This window comes from Botryllus schlosseri, chromosome 13 (genome assembly GCF_051294905.1).
Source record: "Botryllus schlosseri isolate E-star chromosome 13, Bs_hap1, whole genome shotgun sequence".
Taxonomy (NCBI): Eukaryota; Metazoa; Chordata; class Ascidiacea; order Stolidobranchia; family Styelidae; genus Botryllus; species Botryllus schlosseri.
Window position 1 is genome coordinate 16,385,797 of NC_137248.1, and position 15,709 is coordinate 16,401,505.

The 15,709-nt window shown below is 41.8% G+C and overlaps 1 pseudogene; it reads right to left on the bottom strand.

Annotated features, from left to right (window-relative positions):
- Window positions 1-10,978: 10,978 nt before the first annotated feature.
- Window positions 10,979-15,347, bottom strand: LOC145454435 (putative helicase mov-10-B.1; annotated as a pseudogene).
- Window positions 15,348-15,709: the final 362 nt, after the last annotated feature.

A 15,709-nucleotide genomic window follows, 5' to 3' on the forward strand; every position in this document is an offset into this window, starting at 1 on the left:
GTTCGGTGGGCTCTATTGATTTTTCCGCGTTGAATTGAGTTAGTTTCCTCTATATGCCGAGGCTGATCACGTGTTCAGGGTAACTGTTATCAAGTAAGATTTTTCGGATGCTGGCGACGACATATTTTGTGATACGATTGTTGATATACAATGTTCCCTCCAATTCTCTACTAGTTGCTGACGATTACCCCTGACGAGTGTCAGCCGAAAATATTCGGGTTCATTTCAATATGAATATACTATTCAATTGTATACTGAAGTCCTGTACCTCCACCAAGAAGCTCTTGAGATAAAATAGCGTGTTTCACAAGATAAATTACCAAGAATCAGAGTAATTTATGAGGTCCCAAGGTTCCTCTGGCGATTACAATAACTTGGCTGCCTACTAAATTCGATCTGAAGATACTCTTAGAGATGCAGAACTTCTATATTATTAAATTAAATATCAGTACTAGCTTTTGCAGTGATAATGAGAACGTCAATATTCTTCGCGCTAGAGAATGCGGAAAGATCTGACATAGAGTAAATACATAGCAGAGCAAACTATGTCTGCCAAATATGGCTTACGATGCCGCTTGATGAGTCGCGATATGAAATGCAAGTTTACAGACCATAAGGATGTTCTAATGCATTCATGTACAATGCTGATGATACAGTCATTGCATCGTAATGCCACCGTTACGTGACCGCGGACATGACGTGCCGCTCGCAGATAATGACTTACCAGTATTGCGCGGAGACTGGACTGGAGCCGGATAGGATATTCGGCCGGATTTTTTCAATTTTGGTCGGAGCCAGATCAGTACTTTTTTGATCCGGCTGGAATCTTTATTGATAAGCATGACCTTTGTAACTAAATATCCACCAACCAACCAACCACACGCAAGTAACCGATAAGCCAGTGCGAAAATGAACGATCCACATTTATAAATTCCCGTAACCACCGTACCGTGTGGGGCGGAGCATGGACCAGGTTTTTTTCAATTTTGACCGGAGCCGGACCAGAGAATTGAAAAACAGTATCGGAGTCGGTCCGGAGAATTTGTCAATCCGCCCCGCACTACTTTCCAGACATAACCTTATTATATTGTAACAGGACTGTGCCTTGTTAAATGAAATATCGATTGATATTGAACGCTTTCTTACATAAGACACGATGTCATGCAATAGAAGGATTGGAGGATTTCGAACGATAAGGTTCCATTCGTATACGAATAATGAATAGATTAAAACACCAAAATGTAGTTTTCAGCAGAGCCTACATAAGCTATGTCATGGCCTACTGCTTTTAGCAGGCCATGGCTATGTACATTGTACAATGTACATCATGGATATATCGCCAGACTAACTACAACTAAGCGGATTAATCTGATGTCTAATCAGTGTTCGCCGACGCCTGGTGGCTAGGAAGCTTACGAACCAGACACAGTATAATTTTATTGCATGACTTACAGGAAATCGTAAAAATGCTAATGGATGTGCTGATATAAAACACTCCGCATATCACACTAGTTCTTGAAAATTTACATAGCTCCTTAAATTACTCGCATTTAGAACTGGGAGTCTTACATACTCAGGCTCGGCTACGTGCGAAACAGCTTACTCATTGAATTTCAGGAGATAACATCCACATCGCGTAATTCGATAAGAGGATCAGGCGCTATAACTATAGAATACTAACCTTCAGAGGTTAGTAATCTTTACTATAACCAAGCAATTATGTGCACAGGAATCCAACTGTGTCGCAACTTTCATTTACTCAATCCGTCACTGATGTCTGATCTCATCAAAACATTACAACTAAGTGGTAGTGGTTCTGGTCTCGCGGTCATGTAATGCTGGTGGCTTAAAACCAGCAACGACAAAACTGCGATCAAAAGAATAGCGTGTACTTCGAACTAATTACTTGCTAATATGAATGACCCTACAGTCGGCATCACTCACGTTGCTGATCAACGAATACCTAATTGTGACCATGCGCGATTGCGCGTTCACCGTTTACTTTAACGCTGAGAATGCTGTACTTTCTGTTACAACACTCCCAACAAAAACGCCCGGTATATGATACACACACATAAATACCGGATGAAGAATTCATAAGCCCAAGCACCAACGTAATCCTCCAATTCGCAATATCTATACCACATGAGCATTATTAATAAAATATAACCATATAGGCTTGACACACAATCAATGAAGATAAGCATGTTAGTTTCGTTAACTTGCGCACGAAAGGATAACTCTTTTCGATAGTCCCCGACTGAGATCACCGCGACACTGACTAACCAACCAAGTCAAGCATATTCCAAGATTACAATAGCGTATTTAATAAGCTTATAACCTAAACCGCTAACGTAACAGCACTTCTCTACTCTACCTTTCTCTCTGACGATGCATGTTACCACTGCTTTACAATATCGTACATTGAAATATTACGTACAAAATGTACATTCGACAATGTACATGATATTACAACACAGCGTGTCCGGTTCGTAGCGCGTTTTGTAATTGTAGCTTTCATGGGACAACACCGTGATCGGCAATTTCCTTCTACAGCAATGAGAAACCAATACGAAGCTGTTCAGTGTTCACTTGGAATATTGCTGAGCAATCTGTCTGGACGTTTTGGTATAATGCAAGGAAACTTCATTTCGAGTGAATATTATGCGAGCCGCTAGTTATTTCGGCGATTACACAAATCAACGGTAGGCATTGCTTCAATTGCAGGTGCGAATTCGCCACAGGTAGAGCACACTGGCGTAGCCAGCGAGGGGCGAAAGGGGCGATCGCCCCCCCCCCAAATTTTTGGAAAATTTTTCGTAAAATCAATCAATATAACATTATTTTAAGGCAGATGAATGCAACCTAAAAAATTTCTTCGCGCCTCGCGCGATTTCGTGTCCATGGTCATAACAGTCTTGATTTTATGATCGGTGTCCCGAAAAAAAATCTTCCGCAAATACCCACAATTGAATTTAGCTGCATCCTTAATTATGAGAATACAACAGTACCAGTAGATACACGATAGTAACCCAACGTCGTTGGGTTGATTGAGTCTAGAATTGTCAGTTCAGTATGGGGATTGGGGACTGTTAGCTCCGACAATTTCCGTTACGGGACACACGAAGACATATAAAGTAGGTTACATGCGACTCCGCAAAGTGCGCTCCCAAATTGATTGACGGCCATAAAACCGACGCATGTATTCGATATAGATTTTCGGGTGCTTAAATGGCTGGCGCCTAATGATCCTGTCCCTGCAATCAGACTTCTCCGACATGAATGCAACTGGCACAGGAAAATATCGCCACATCCCGTTAAAAAGTGCTAATTTGAAATCGCACGGCATGGTATATATATGGTATATATATATATATCAGCAATTCCAATCTCTGAACTAGCATCAATCTTTACCAGAGGTCAATAAATAACCGTGCTTCAACGAAGTAATTAATAAGACTGGAATCCACTTGCTCATATACACGCACCAATATTATTTATCAAATACTTTCATTTATTCAAAAACATTTACGCTCCGCGCGACTAGGTCCGAAATTCACACTGATTTCCATCACTTCGTGAAACGATCGCCTAATACAAGATATTTGGCAACTGGAAGCTTCCAAAGGGTATGTGTGTGTGTGCGTCCAAGAATCGCATGAATAAAGAGTAGTGATGAAAATTGCCCATGGCAGGATGTACGGTTCTGCGAGGTGTTTCCACGGGGGAGCTTCCTTAAACTCATACCCCCCCCCCCCGCAATAACAAAATATGTAATTCTGCCTACGATCTTGTGTGTGAGCGATCTCTTGAGTGGTGACAGCTTTCTCCGCAAGTCATGAAGTAACAGCAATAAATGACAACTGTCCCGTCCGGCGCCCACCCTATAGCAACTCTAAATCAGTGGTTCTCAACCTTTTTGTCGTCGTGAACCCTCTTTGCACCTTCACGTACCCCCGCGGACCCCCAGTTCTTATTTCAAATTTGCCTCTATTATCATGCAACCTTCATCTGTCTTGTGCAATTATTAACAGTAGGCTAGTGATAAACAACAGTAAATGACCTTTCTTGAAAATAACATCGACTGTTTATTATTTTAAAGCGAATTCTGTAGCTGCATTTCTTGAAAGACAGGGCCATGTCTTGAAAATCCACGTCGTCGATTTGATATGAACGAGTGCCCAAAATCCATTTCCACAAAGATAGGTGGTGGCGAATGTAATAATAACGCGTAACGCTTCCGACGGCACATTTGGCTATTATGGCAACATACATGGATCAATATATCCTCCAGCCTAGTCATTTCTATCTAGCAGCTCATCGTGAAGTTATTCTGGAATAGCGGTCGTGTATGTCATAGAAGAAAATGGATCTCTGCATACAATTTTTTTCAAAACCCCAGCAAAACATCCCTAAACAGCAATATGTTAGTATAAGTAGGCTATCGGCAATTAAAATGACTTTGCACGGTGGAATATTTCATCTCAGACGGCCATTCTCTGTTTATGTAAGTCCTGAACTTTTAGCAGTTATGAAGCGAAAGTGCTTCATCATCTCTCTAATTTAAAACAAACCCAAAATATTTTATAATTATTAGTTTATCAACCATTTTGCAAATTTTGAGTTTTCGTGGATCCCTTGAAAATGCTTTGCGGACCCCCGGTTGAGAACCACTGCTCAAAATAGTCTTGCCGTGTGGTATGAACATAGTTCAAGTGTACTAGCCCTGAATATTCGATGACACCACTTCTATCAGCCTTGCCGGTAAATCTGATAATGAAAACGTATTTGCAATATGCAAGTAACAATATTATGAACAATTTTCATTCTTTACCCAAAATATTTTCGCGCTTCGCGAGAAGGTGTTGACGTCAGAGTTATCCACAATCACACATCACTTTATACGTGTGGAAGATATGCATAAAGATCGCCTCAAATATTGTGTTAATCATCCAATAACTGCCCAAGACCATCGTTTTCAACCCATTTTTCCTTATCTTCAAGTGGGCGGGGCTCATTTACGTCATCGAATTTTTCGCCCCCCCCCCCCCCAAATATTTTTTCTGGCTACGCCCTTGGTAGAGCATATCCACTACGACCCCAAACATTGATCAATGTTTATTATATCATATGGATACTCGTCCAACAGATATTCTCAAATCCATGATTACGGGCAACTCAACTATGAAACTCAGGTATGAATGTGGAGCTTTTCAGTGTAGAATCCGAGACTTGTCTACACAGTGAAAAATCATTCTGCTATAATACACTGAGAAGTTTTGATCAAAGGAAGGACTTCCCAATAATTTGCCTTCTTTTTCCATTTTAGCAGCGTAAATTCTCACGATGTTTGGATCTAATTACAGCTGCCAGTCAACGTTTTCAAACATGAACTTTTAAATAATATATTTCACATCAGTGTGACTTGTGAAAGACTTCACCAATGTCGTCGACTCGCTCTCACTACTTTAGAACCAAGATTCAAAGGACTAGCAAGAAATTTAAAAAGATGCCGATTGTCCACTAACTCTGACTGTAAAAACAATAAATGTACATTTCGCTTATTGGTTTTGTAAATATCGCTTTACCGGATTTCGTATGTAGGTATACCCGTGGGTACCCCCGCAGTCTTGTGATGTTTTGAAACGATGAAAATATTAATAAACCTGATTGATTGATTATGCGATATTACTGCAGTATGACTGTAAATTATCGCAGATAGATATAACTGACCTAAGCAAATTTTTTAACTTTTGCAACTGGACCTTTGGTAAAATAGTCGAGTAGTAATACATTGTTGTCGCCGCCAAATCCAAATGCAGAGTATCCCCGATTCATGCTCGTCTCTCTGACGATAAATTCGTTATATTACCTAATACTGACCCTGCGACCCTCCTGCAAATCTCAGCGACGAAACGCCGTTGGTAAGTCCACGCTATTACACTAGACACGGTATCATTTTAAAACGGATTGTTCCGCATCGTAGTACCCGCATATTTATGCAGTCACACCAGAGAATCGTTTCTCTCTATGACCTAAATTGGATGATCATATCAGGTACCACAATAGCGATTCGACGTTACAATTAAATTAGCTTAGATTCCGATATACTCTACACAAACATACAGCGGAATCTCCCATCCACCTAATTACCCCTATTGTGCTAAACAAAACTTTCTTCCGCCGTAGAAACTTGTAAATTGGTAGCAGCGCTCAACCACTCAAAACCGATTCGCAGGATAAGTAGACAATTGAACGACCTATTGCCGAACATGATGGTATATTATACAGCCACAGCCTACAGCCACCGCTGATGGTTACGTCGATACAACTTGTCAACTGGTGTTAGTCAGTAGATATGTAAGATAACATAATTTTGAAGTAGGCCTACCTACTTTCACCTATAACTATTTAGTAAAGACCAAACGCAGATTGATTCCTTTTATGTTTGCTTTTCCTAAATCCAGTGTGCTGCATGCCTCTTATTTACAAGCTGTATATGACAATGTGGTGAGTCTGAATACAATACTACTCCAAGTCGTTTCCGGACCCCTATCCTTTCATTACAGCCCAATCTTGCGGTGTAATCATTTGATAAAAAAACTATTATAATGATGACGATGATAAGGCGAACATCTGGCTTTGCGTAACGTCATGCTTCTAACTGCAGCAAGTCACTTTTTGCTATCCTGTCCACAACGATGTCTGCTTCAGATTGTACTGAAATTGTAGTCATTTATCACCACTAGATGCTTGATATCATGTGAATGCTGCCACCCAGGACGATATGACTTGGAAGAAAATGTCCTAGCATTATCTTTTACCAAATTGTTGGTTAAAACGTATATATCTTGGGCTCTCGATCCATAGATACTGAGTTATGTCTGAAGTTAGTCCAGATTTGTTTCGCAGTTGCAGTGGCTTGGAGTCGATGTTTATCAAAATACGCCAACCAAGTCTGTGCCTACAGAAGGATTTCGTGTACCATCTAAAATAGCACGTTGAGCTTGAGCGCTTTCGTCGCCTCGATTGTTCAAAACGTCATGCCGGTGACGTCATATTCTGTGATAGGCCTACGAATGTTGATATGCAACGTTCATTCCAATTCTCAACAGATGCTGACGATTACCCCTGACGAGTGTCAGCCGAAAATATTCGGGTTCGTTTCAGTATGAACATACTATTCCATTGTATATTGAAATTCGGCACCTACAAGAAGCTCTTCAGTCGCAGATTTGTTTATTTCTCACCAGTTAAAATCGCGAGTCACCCTGACTGCGTCCGTTGATGTGGCAGTAAGATTGAAGGGCTGGGCATATCCATTGAGCACTTGAACCCGAATCAAGAATAGATTTCGGGGGTCCGAGAGTATTAGTGGGAGAGATTTCGAACAACGAAATTACATGTCTTCAAAGTTTTATGAACGAGAATTATGATTTATTAATTCCCATCCTACCGCGGGATTGAAACCTCGATGCGAGGGGGTGGAATGTCATGCGAAATATGCACCGCAAGCCTATACGCAAGCTTATGCAAACAATATTCTTGTGCAATAGGGATTAGTAATATGCTTCAGATGGGTAAGGTTTATACAAGTGTTGGTGTAAATACATTTGAATATGATTTATGATTAGAATTAACTGGCAATGGTCAGTTCGTTGTCGCTCAAATGATACATATCTAAACACTTATAAATGCTCGACTTGACTCGAATCGGAATCAATTACCTCAGGTACTCGATTTTGGTCAGTCCTATTACATTGTTTTGATTCACGACTCATGTGGAACTAGTGTTACATTTAAAACAAGCGGTGTTTTAAAACACTTTGTTTAAAACATGTTTTAAACAGTGTTTTAAACAAAGGCCTTTGAAATGTTTTTTTTTTCAAGTTGCAAAATTATGCCATAATTGTGTAAATACTCTCTTAAAAACATGTTGTACGACCGTACGGACGATTACCGCACCCGATAAAGCCGACATATACGATATGGGATGGTAGAAACCCTCAAAATAGTCGGTTCAACATCACGTAGATATTACGGCAAGGGAGCTATATTTACCCTGTATTTTCAATTGTCGATGTCAATCCAATATGACGTCATAACTAAACATTCGTGACGTCATGGCTTTAAAAAAATTAAAAAAAACATGTTTTTAATTAAAGGTCTTGTTTTAAACGTGTTTGTTCTAAATTGATTTTTGTTTTAAATGCAACCCTACGTTGAACAGTTTATACGGTCATAGTGTATGCCAGACATACGGGCTATGTGAGTGATGTCCTAGAAATCCCCTTGAAGATTGCAGGCGTACACACCGGAATGCTGCGAGAACAGTTCGTGCGTCGTGCTCCAGTCCTACTGTCTGATAATAACTGCCGAATTAATATGTAGCTATTACAATGCACGCGAAAAATGAAAGTGAATAATATACGTTTTACGTACTTCCGTTGTTGTTGTTGTTGTCTGTGGTATTCACGGTGTTTGTCGACTTCCAGGGTCATGCACACTAGGCTTATTTCATTCATTTTTATTCCGTAGCTGCCGACTTGTAGCACGAACCACTCCTAGGCTTTTATATGACACCGCTTACACGGATGAGATGGCGAGGAAGAACCTAGATAAACCTCCAACACTTTAGTAGGAGTTCCGGAGTCAACTCCTCCTCGGCGTCTCCTCCGTTTAAGCAGTGTCTTATAAAAAGCCTAGAAGTGCGTCGTATTGCTGATGCTAATCTGTAGCATTGGGGTCAATAAACTTTTTCAAACCAAGAGCTACTTCGTGGGTACTGAATAATGCGAATGGCTACCTGTTACTTACGACGTTTACCTGTGCTATCTTGGACTTCTTGACTTACGCGTTCAGAGCAATGGGCAGGGTTTCCGCTCCTTACCAAGAAAATATAGCTCTCTCCGGGACTCATGTCAGCGTCTCCGAGTTCAGATGCGCTGTCGCACTGCGCCTCGAAACTCCAATCCCAGCCTCGAGGCCCGGGAATTCCCGTTTAGATTCCCATATATTCCCGTTAAACCTCCACGAAGACGAAGCCGATCACCAACCCGATCGGAAATGGCGTTCGCATGTTAATTAGGGTCGACTGACCAATGTCCAACTGCTGTTTACATGGATCCCTTCTGCACTTCGCCCTACCAACCTCTCATTTGAATATTTGCTACTGCGACCGCGGGTGACTCACCCGGCCCGGACGGGCGACCTCGCACCCGGGGGCACCGCGCTGGTGACCCATGCTACAGCCATATCATACTACACGTTTCTATAATTGATGGTCATACATAAATGCTTTAAATTTTTCTTCGCACTTCTATCACGATTTAGTGTGACCAGTTTTCCTGATTGTATGGGTGCCCCTCTCCCGAAAAGAAATAGGAAATTGACAGAATTGAGTCTGAATGTATTCGCAATTATAAGAGAACGGTGTAGTAATAGGTTCGCTTTACATTGTTTGGGTGCTTTTTTCTATAGGGGTGTGCAGTCTGTAGGTGCCGATCTATTAGGCACTGGTATTTCGGTGCCAGGCATCTCCGTGCAAGGACACACTAAGACATATGAAGTTTTGGCCAGCATGCGAATTCGAGAAGTGCCGACCAAGAAAGACTGACGGCGATTGCCTTAATTGGCACAAAATGACAGGCGCATGTTGGTCGAAGTGTTCGATATTGATATGTCCAAGGGCAGAAAATACCGCTCCAGAATAGTCCCATCCGTGCAGTCTGAGCCTCACAAATGCAATCCGCAGAGGAAATATTCTACCCAAGAAATAATGTGAAGTTGGAATCGCATGCGTCTCACCCAGGGAGATTTTCGTTTGAATTTGGTGTGGTGCCTGGTGCGTGTGACAAATTCCTATATTATTGAATGGCTACGATCCTTAGCGGTATCGAAATAACAGCATGCTTCAACAATGTAATTTGTAATACATAACAATGCAGCACCGGAACCTAACTCGCGAGAACTCATGCATAGTCTTAACCGTTTGGCATGATTAACGATCATGGCTTGTGAATTTGTTAATAATTGTGTGCTGTAAATTTCTGAAGACGCCGGGTCTATAGCTCTATCAGTAAATCAAATCACGTATATACGTAAGGAGCAATGATATTCACGAAATTCATTCAGTGATCTTGAAAAAACTTCGTATTTCAGATGAAAACCAATGAACACTGACGATTTGTAATAATATTAGTAGGGATTTGGATGCGTGGTGAGCCAATAGATTTAATCGGAGAAGTCTTTAGTTCTCCGTTACCCAGTGTGCTGCATGAATCACGAAATACAGGGCTTAGTTCGTTACGAAGAGTGTGTGTGCATCTGTGAAACGTATGTAACGTTGATTGGGTTTCGCATTGACGCCGCATAATATGCAAATAATGCGGCCATTTTTTATTGTCTTCAGCACGCTGGGCGAATGTTGATCAACTCGGTTTGATGCTCGGTACTGCGGTGCATGAAATCTGCAGCGAAGACGTGAATGTTTGGATTTCTTTTTCATATGAGTGTGTAATTGACAAAACCTCATTAGAGAATCCAGAGGTCAAATTTGGTCCAGATTTTAACCTAGGATTTTTTATCAGTGGCTTTGGATGTGGATAGTGCATTACTGTTAGCAATTATGGATCCGGCTCATTCAGAATGTCATGAATCATGTGGAACAGCCGGTACGAACTATGGTGTCTTTCGTTAGTGAGTTTCTGCTGATGTAAAGATATACTAGTAATCTTCGTTTGATAAGACTATGATAAGTTCTTTGCTCTAAGCTGCATAGCCTATCTACAAAAATATGTCAATTCCCCTCGCGGGGCAAAGCGGCGAGAACATTTCAGCCGTACCTGCTCATGCTATACAGTTCTCTCTGTTTTTCATCTGCGGTTTTTATCGGCGTACGTCGCTGCTGATCTAAATCCATACCCGCATTAATCGGAGGATTGTATGACATTAGTAGCTATATTGACTGTGAACCGCACATTTTCTTCAATCGCTTGATCTGTTTGTCACTCGGCGACGACAAAAGTTACACAATTAGCGATAAAATTGTATTTTCGAAAGCTGTAACGTATCGCATCGAACTCTCATTGGGAAGAAAATCATACTCCTGCTCAAGCAAAATGCGCTTGTCGGACAAGAGAAACTCGGCGTAATTCTCTAGTTTGTACTGCGGTTCAACATTTAGATTGCGGTAATTGATGACGCAGATGACATCCGACTTGAGAGAGTACAAACAAGCTTAATATAAACTGCACATTGCCGTAGGAACGATTACTCTGAATTCATCTGGTGAATCTCCGATCCGGCGTTTCCACCATCGAGCGCCAGTTTTTCCAGAGAGTTCTCCACATCATCCAAGCGATATCTCTCATCGCGCATGTCAAACTTGATCCCCGTGTATCCGCCGTTGTCGATGCAATATTCCAGAATCGATCTCCAATATTTATCGAAGCATAGAATTCTGGGATTGCCGATTATGATCAACAGCGCCTTCGCTCGTGTTATTGCGACGTTAAAACGCTTCGGATTACGCAGAAAACCCAGATCGAACTTCACGTCGTGCGGCTGAAACTTAGTGTCGCTTCTTACTGTGCTAATGATGATTGCGAGCCTCTCTTGACCTTGAAACTCCTCGACGCAACCGACCTTTATCTCGGCTTCCAAATCTTGGCGGATTTTCGTGACTTGGAGGCGATACGGAGATATCACGCCAATCTGCTCAGCTTCAACCTGACTGGATAGAAGATATTTTACGTACATCTTTACGAGCTTGTCTTCTTCCAAATTGAAGTACGAAGGGCTGTGCAACTCTTGCCGATCGTCGCCTTGAACACCATGGAATATCAACGGGAATCCGCGTTTGGGAAGGTGCTCCCATTGAGTCATGGAATAACGCATCGATTTGTCCGCAGATACTTGTAGCGCATTGTCGTAAAACAGCTTGTTCGGAATTTCTACTATCGATTCATGAGAACGATAGTTTTTCAGTAATTGTACTACAGCAGTTGGATCGTAGTGTCCGTTTACTTTTTTGTGCACTTCGCTGGTGTTCATCAGACGTTGTAAAAACGACATCTGTAATCCATTTGTTCTTGCCAACGCGGATCGTACGACAGGTCCCAATTGCTTCGGATCGCCGGCCATTATCAGTTTACCACCTTCCGCCATCACACCGGCCACTGCTATCATAGTTTCTGGCTCCGTAGCTTGTCCGGCCTCGTCAATGAACACGTGTGTGAAATGATCTACGGGCAATTTTGCCGAGGCGACTCTCCCTGTTGTAAACAGGGTCGTGACTACGATGGGATACTGCATCAATATTTCTTTTGGCGGATAGTAAAATGCGTTGTTGTTGCAATTAGACACAGGTCTGACATCTTCTGGGATGTCGTTCCGACTGCGGGACCGGGCGTGCATTCGAAAGATTTTTGTCTTCGGGACATGCTTTAATAACCTGGTGGTGAACAAATCGCAGGCACTGTTCGATGGTGCACACACAAGAATATGCCCTGTGGTACCGGACCTGAGTAGTTGAAGTATCGCTTCTTCCAATGTTATCGTTTTTCCGCTACCCGGCGGTCCATAAATGATGAATACTTTCGCCGTGTCACCCGAAACAATCATCTCGATAGCTTTTTTTTGCTCCAGATTCTGTTCGATTAGAGTATTGACGAGTGTTACAGACGAGCCAGTCTTATTCCCGTTGGCCTTTGTTGCAGGGACTAAAGGGAACAGGATTTGCGAGGCATCCTCACGCAGCACTATATTTTCCGACGATCGATGCATCAGCCACAGTGTCAAGGGATTGAGACTGAACCGAACGTAATACTTTTGATATGTTCGATACTTCGCCCATAGACCGTGCGAGAATCTCAAGCCAACCCACACAATGCACATCTCCTGGAAATTCTTCCAAGCGTCCAAGACTAGTCAGTGGTCTAACGTGGACTATGTCCCCGACTATAACCGATGGTCTGTTTTCCGCAAGTCCCGGTAATTCCAAGTATAATAAATCACCGCTTCTTACCAGACTCGCATTCCTCATATCGTATTGCTTTATATCTTTCTCACTCTGGCATTTTTCCATATGCATAAGCATGGCGAAGCGTTTTTTGTAGTTTGACATCGTCAGTGAATCGAACAGATCATGTCGAAGTCGCTTTTCGTTCTCGGTGTGATACTCACTGGGAAATGAGAACACACCGCGCTTAATAGCATTTCTCAATCCGTTTGGAACATCGCGGCCATGCAATGGCCATTCCATTTTCAGATTATTTCGGTACGGAGTGTCCGGTCTTTTTCCGGATTTACAGTGATGAAATGGAAAATACGGCTTGTAATGGTGAACCTTATTAAACCGCTGTTTCGTATCTTCGGTCTCGTCGGTGTCGTCGCTACCGCCGAATTTCAGATATCTGATAATTTTCTCCGTCTCCCCGTTTGCCTTTACGACGGTAATTTCCAAGGCAGTCGTCTGAACTTCACCTTCTTCCTTTGGCCGCACGGTGACATTCCCCTTCTCGGATGGTGCTATAGTCGCTGCATTCGTCTCGTCCAATTGAAAGTAACTCTGTTTTGTAAGCAGCGTACACTCCAATGTGATGTCGGTCTTAGTGTTATTGCACAGCTGTAATTTTATGCAGGACGTAATTGCATCGCCATCAGTGTGTCTTGTGATATATCCCGGCTTCCTCTCCATAGTTTCCGCACTGATAGCCCGGATAGTAACACAGTCAGGGTGTGTTAACACGTTTGTAATCGTCGCCAGAGCTCGTGCCATTCCGTTAGATTTCGTCACTGTATATCAAATATGCCCGGATGCCATTGTAGTAGCTAATGAACAGGTGCAAGCAGTGAACTAACCTATGCCAAGGCTAAAGCATAACAAAGGCGGAATAACTGACATGAACACTACCGTTGCCAGATATAACAGGGGCTTCTGGCCAAATTTTTAACTCGGGCGAATTCTGTTCATCTCACAATAGATAATTCACGGAACGTGTTAATTTTTATCTGTGACCCTTGAATTGTCGTCATGGAGACGACTATGGAAATTAATAGAATTTACTAAACCATTCTAAATTCAAGGTAACTTTAGGTGATCGAGTCAGCACCACCGTCTTTCTTCCCCATACTATATAGAAGTGTTGAGAGCCAGACGGGGAAGCCGCAAATGCCAGTGTTGGGATCCACTCGTTGATCGGCTAACTCCGGCCGGGGATTTAACCCACTATACTTCGGTGGGCGCTCTAGCAATACGTTATCCTGTCACCATCTCTCTTCGTGGTCTGCATGATACGACTACGAATATAGCTAAGCCGGTCGAAAACGACATAACAATTCTGCTATTGTAATAAAAATATCACCACCTGGCATGAGAGAGCGATTTAACCAACTTTTGAATCGTTTGACATACGATATCATTAGGGCAAGTTTTTTCTGCCCTAAAATCGCGAGAAAGTTGCACTTAATTTTATAAAAGGTGCAGTAAAAAGCGTCATCTATAATTTTAGTTTAATTAGTAGGAAATGAGATACTCGAAAGGTTCTTTTGTATAACCTAGTTCCTGCAGATCTTTCAAAGTTGTTACCTGACCACTTCCCGGACATTTTCCCCGGTACACAGCAAAAAAAGCCAAACAGCATAGCGATAACCCCTTCCCCCTAAAAAAAGTCTAATAACACACCCCAATACACCTGGGTCTGCAAACTTGACGCAAGGCGTTGCAGAAATACTCACTCTTGGCGACTTTAACAAAATCAATAGCCGGAATAAGGTGATCCAGTGAAAATGTAATTTCTGGCGGTCTCGCCTGGGAGTTCGTGAAATGGGAAACTTTCTCAAATTTAAACGACAGAATCAATAATGCGACCTTTTTACATATTGTTTTGACACGGTCGTGCTTGGCAGGGGTTGTTGAGCTTCTTGCTTGCAAGTCATTGTGTCATAGATCACACAGTAAGATGCAGCTAACCCATCATACAGCTCTTTGTTATGCAAATCAAAAAGAATAGAACTATACTAGAAATAGTTTGTAGCTTGTTTTTAAATCACTCCTTTATATTTTGACGTAATATTTGATAAAAGCTGCAGAAAAAAATACTATGAAAAATCGATAAAAGTTGCAAAAGTTGCATTATAAAATTCCTGCAAACAGCTTAAAACATCATGGTGCACAGATTATGAGTATCTAGGCAGCTGTCGGAAGCTGTAAAAAAGTTGCACAAACTCCCCCTAGATATCATTGAATGATATGAAAAAAGGAGGGCCGCTGACTTAGTCCTCCAAATGCTAAATTACCAATCATACAAGTCCAATAACTATACTGTCTGCTGTGTCATGCTCGAACTAGACTATATTAAAAAACGAATTAAATTCATAGATAGCCTATAATGATATCATTGCGTAGGCGTAGAATTTCACTATATTCATTCCCACTTGATAAGAACATCTCCTCATGACTTGGGTAGAAACGCCATCTGGAGAGTTGGAATGTCACACCGGTAACGGTGCGGGAGTATAAATAATAATCAATTCACAATTTCTTATCTACGGGTGAAGCAAGTTCAACCGGGTGATTCAAAGAATCGGCCTAGAATTCATAATTGAGATAACCCGAATCTCCGTAGACATCATTGGTATATTTTTAATTGTGCCACGATGCATATTTTGCTGAGAGAATGTGTGTACACGCAGACAGCAAAGTGGA